Genomic DNA, 5028 nt, shown 5'->3' with positions numbered 1-5028 from the left:
GTGCTACCAAGAGCACCCCTGGGGCGACCACACCCAGGGGGCACAGACACTGCAGACTCTCTGTCTTCCCAGCCCATGGCCAGACAAGGTAGACCCATTCAAATCACTGGGCCCATCCAGTTTTCCCGCGGGAATTACACTTGTGCCCCAACCGCCTCTGGCGCCCTGATTTCTGTTCCACACGGTACTAGCCTTCACAGCCCTCATCATAGCAGCAATGAAACTATACTGCCAGCCATTCCTACCAGAAGGCAAGAATAACAGTGGAGTGGGAGAGGAAAGACATATTTTTTTTTAATCCGCAGAGGTGTGCAAAAACAAAAACCCGATAAGTGTACTAAAAAAAAAGTACAAGAGCAAAAACACCAACACAAAAAAGTGCACTTAGGAGTGTGCTTTTAGTCCACTCCCCGAAAGGGTAGGTCTACGCTGATCCCTCGGGGTACAAGGCTCCTGACAGGGACAAAGAGGGTTTCCAACATGGCGGACCCCTTTCCTTGTGATCAGACGAAGCCGACCACCAAGTACTAGGTCGAGGAGCTCTCCTGAAGACAACCCCCCCCCCCCCAAGGATCGGGGGAGGAAGGAACCTCCCCTCAGATGTCAGGGCAGGCCCAGGGACCCACACCCTCCATCCAGTAAGGAAAAAAAACAACACACTATAATAAAAATAATAAACAGACAAAAGAGGCAAACAGTGGAGAAAACAAAAAAATAAATAAGTGGTTGTGCAATTGTACACTGGCTAGGCCCTGAGGCCCAAAGCAAAAAATTTGCCCTGGACTTAGCAAAAAGACCATAATCATGTAAACTTTTCACACGTGGAATCCCACACCCATGTGTTACTAAAAGCACCCCTGGGGCTACCACTCCCAGGAGCCACTGCTCCGTGGACTCTCCGCCTCCCCAGCCCCTGGCCAAGCAAGGTAGACCCATTCAGATCAGGAGGAACTGGGCCCCCTCTGGTTTTCCCAGAAAATTACTCTTGGGACCCAACAGCCTGCAGGCACCTAGGTTTCTGCTCTAGCCGGTACTAGCCTTCAGAGCCCCCATCATACCAGCAGGGGTACTATACAGCCAGCCATCCTCGACAAAAGGCAAGAATGATGGCGGAGCAACCCTACTGGACACTGATAAGAACAGATACTACACCTGATCTTAGCCAAAAGGCCGAGAAGTGATGAGAGGAAAGAGATACCATAGATGATGCTGGTTGTCCTCCAGCCAGGAAATGAGGCAGAGCTCTGTCTGACTTGCTGCAGATTCTAATGTACATTGTGAGAAGCTCACAGTGTGCAATGAAATTAGAGTAAGCAATTTCAGTCCAGGAGAGGAGCCAGTAAAATTGTGCAAGACTGAAGGAAAGGCTAGAGTTATAAGCAGGAAGCATCTTTAAGACACCATAAGGACTACGTTGCAGTGGGTAGAGGTAGAGAACGACCATTTTCGAGAGAAGTAGTGTCAGGAATGGAATCACGATTAGTGGTGGGACTCATCTGCCGTGTGGGCTGCAGTACCAGGGCTGGCCAGCGGGTGCTCTCAGCAACCAGAATCTCACTCCTGCAATCAGCCATCACCTGAGGCTGATTGCAGGAGGTGTATTTAAGGAAAGGCCAGACCTGCAGTCAGTGCCTTGGTGTATGTTTCCCATGAGCCCCTGTACCTTGTATCCTGTGTTCCTGTTCTGCCTATCTGATTTGTTGCCGATCCTGACCTCTGCTGACTTCTCCTGCTTGATCCCTGGCTCGTTTGACTACTCTCCTGGACATCCCTAATCTGATCTGAACTCCTGTTACCGACCCTGGCGAGTGACCCGACTACTCTTCTGCCTGCTGCCTAGTACCACGCTGACCCGCTGTTACCGTCCCGGCCCATCTGACCACGCTAATTACTCTGCCATCCATCCATCCTGCACGGATCCAGCCATCCCGGCTCACACCTTCTGCCTCTTCACATCAGGCTCTCTACCTGCATATACCTCTGGCGGTACCCTCTACCACGAGCAGGTGTACTCAGGGGCCGCGACCTGGTTCCTGTCTGCTCCAAGTCCATCCCCACCATCAGGGGCCCTGGTGAATAAGCAGACTGGGACTTAGACTCCGCGCCCTGGGGAATCCTGTCCTGAGGACTGCTAGAGGTACCACCAGACGGTTGTTAACCATACGGCCGGCCTGACCATTCCACCTCTCCAGCCCTGACTACGCCTGTGTTCCTGCACATACTAATATTAGTGGAAGGTTGGTGTGTTTACTGTGCGTTTTATATATTTGGGTGGCTAATAATAAATTATATTGTTATATCATTCCTGAAGCACGTTACTTCCTTGTGTCAGTCCACACGTTTCTGGTCACACCTGGATCCCTGACAAGTAGAGCTGCATCATTACTCGACCTTCAGGTAAGTGTTTTCCAGATTTGGTGGGGAGCCAAGCAGTGGTTAGAGGCAGAGGACGACCATTTTTGAAAGAGGTAGAGCTGTATCGTTACTCAACCTTCAGGTGTTTTCCAGATTTGGTGGGGAGCCATGCAGTGGTTAGAGGCAGAGGACGACCATTTTTGAGAGAAGTAGAGCTGTATCGTTACTCGACCTTCAGGTGTTTTCCAGATTTGGTGGGGAGCCATGCAGTGGTTAGAGGCAGAGGACGACCATTTTTGAGAGAAGTAGAGCTGTATCGTTACTCGACCTTCAGGTGTTTTCCAGATTTGGTGAGGAGCCATGCTGGGGAGCTCAGCCTCCGATATATACACACCCTGATTTGTCTAGCACACAGTCTCGAAAAATCCTCCAGGGCTCTGGCCTCTCTCACAATTACACATAATCAGTCCCCAGGGACTTGGCTGTCAGTTCGGCGAGTTGGATGGGTAATGAGCTGAGCCAGGATGGGTCACCAGGCGGAGGGGGAATAGTATCTCTCACAAAGGTAATGATGGCTGGTGCTCTGTGGAAATGTAATCACAGTCCAGGATTAAACGAGGCGGCCAGTACGGCGAGGCAAATAGTGCATATTATGGAACGCTTTGTAGAAGAGATGACTAGGTGGAAGAAGGTCAAGAAGGTCAATGATGAGAGCAATGTGTGAAGAAGAGGACACCGAGCACATACATAATACACAGCACAGAGAGATGAGGGGCCTTCAAAAAGTAAAGTGGACAATGGCTCAGAAATAAAGGAGATGAACTGTGCCTGGTGAAACAATACCGCATTGCTACAGAATAATTCAAGAGGCTTGTCTATTACATTATCATTAGATCAGATTTAACAGTCTGCAATATGAAAGGAGGAGAATACAACTGAAGGCCAGAGTGCTCAGAGGGCCCTGTTTGTGGGAAGTTATGGTTTAAAACGGAGAGGCAAGTGATCCAAAAGGTAATGGAGAAAGTACAAGTTCAGTTATAAGGTAGAGGAAGGATAGACTTCTCTGAAGAGATGAGTTATTCAGGGATCACCTAAAAGGTGGACAAAGTAGGCGATAGCTGGACTGATTAGGGTAAGGAGTTCCAGAGCATGGGAGAGGCTCTGCAGAAGTCCTGGGGGAGAGCATGGAAGGGGGGGATGAGGGAGTTAGAGAGGAGAAGGTCTTAGGAGGATGGTTTGATATTTCAAGATGAAGTTGGTGTTGTTACTGGGGGCAGAGTTGTGGATGGCTTTGTATGTTTCTTTTAGAATTGTATTCATTGGACAAGTGAAATCCAGTGGAGGGACTGGCAGAGAGTAATGGTGGACCCATCCAAATATAATTAATAGGCATTGACTATGTACATTGAACTCCATGCTGGCCAAGTTATTAAAATCTTTTTATATGTAGACATTCACAAATTTTACTGAAGACACAACCCAACACCCAAAACGTCCTTGGCCCCACAACTTCCTCAATGCATCAATACAATGTAGCCTACAAAATAAAATGTTTTTATCCTACAGCCTACTCACCTTATTATTCCAAAATCCTGCAAAACCGGCCAAGTCTCATGGGGCTGAGGATACGGGCCAAGGGCTCCAAGTGTTATCGTATTTCTTAGAGATTGCTTTCAGTCATTTTGTCCCATGTGTGATGTAATCTGCAGGGGCAGACTGACCATTTGGAAACTCGAGGGCCCGGGGTCAGTAGGGGGCCCCATGAGATGCCCCTGGCACCTTTTTCATAGGCTTTTCTGAGTTTGGGCAAGGACAGAGGGGCCCCATGATCCCCTATTGCCCGGGGGGCCCATGAGTTGTCAGTCTGCCCCTGGTAATCTGTATAACTGACTTGGTAGGTACCACAGGCATTCTTTCAGAGAAGAGGGACCTGTGTCCCTAATATATTTCAAGAGAAGAGAGAAAACTTTTCTTCACTGTACACTATGGTACATTGGATGCGGTAAATCAGGTACATAGGAACATCAAAAAGCAATCCAGTTTACTTTACCCGTCCAGATGGCATACTAACTAGGGCAGTCTTTCACAAGCTTTTTACCCCCAGCGGAACTCCTAAAAACAGGCTTCATGTCTCAGTTAAATCTTACCAGAACTAATACAAAAAAAATACTCCTTACAGCGATGATTGGTAGGAAGAATGTTCTTTACAATGATGGTCAGTAGGAAAAATGTCCCTTACATTGGTGGTCGGTGGGAAGAATGTCCCTTACATTGGTGGTCGGTGGGAAGAATGCCCCTTACATTGGTGGTCGGTGGGAAGAATGCCCCTTACATTGGTGATCAGTGGGAAGAATGTCCCTTACATTGGTGGTCAGTGGGAAGAATGTCCCTTACATTGGTGGTCGGTGGGAAGAATGTCCCTTACATTGGTGGTCAGTGGGAAGAATGTCCCTTACATTGGTGATCAGTGGGAAGAATGTCCCTTACATTGGTGATCAGTGGGAAGAATGTCCCTTACATTGGTGGTCAGTAGGAAAAATGTCCCTTACATTGGTGGTCGGTGGGAAGAATGCCCCTTACGTTGGTGGTCAGTAATAAGAATGCTCTTTACTTTGGGGGTCAGTAATAAGAATGCTCCTTACTTTGGGGGTCAGTAGGAAGAGTGGTCCTTAC

General features: G+C 48.4%; 1 pseudogene; it reads right to left on the bottom strand.

Annotated features, from left to right (window-relative positions):
• Positions 1–1011: 1011 nt before the first annotated feature.
• LOC149435320 (U2 spliceosomal RNA) lies at positions 1012–1182 on the bottom strand (annotated as a pseudogene).
• Positions 1183–5028: the final 3846 nt, after the last annotated feature.

Source organism: Staurois parvus, unplaced genomic scaffold (genome assembly GCF_062004578.1).
Source record: "Staurois parvus isolate SC_StPar_1 unplaced genomic scaffold, SC_StPar_1.0 ptg001543l, whole genome shotgun sequence".
NCBI classification, from domain to species: Eukaryota; Metazoa; Chordata; class Amphibia; order Anura; family Ranidae; genus Staurois; species Staurois parvus.
This window is presented reverse-complemented; position numbering and strand designations above follow the sequence as displayed.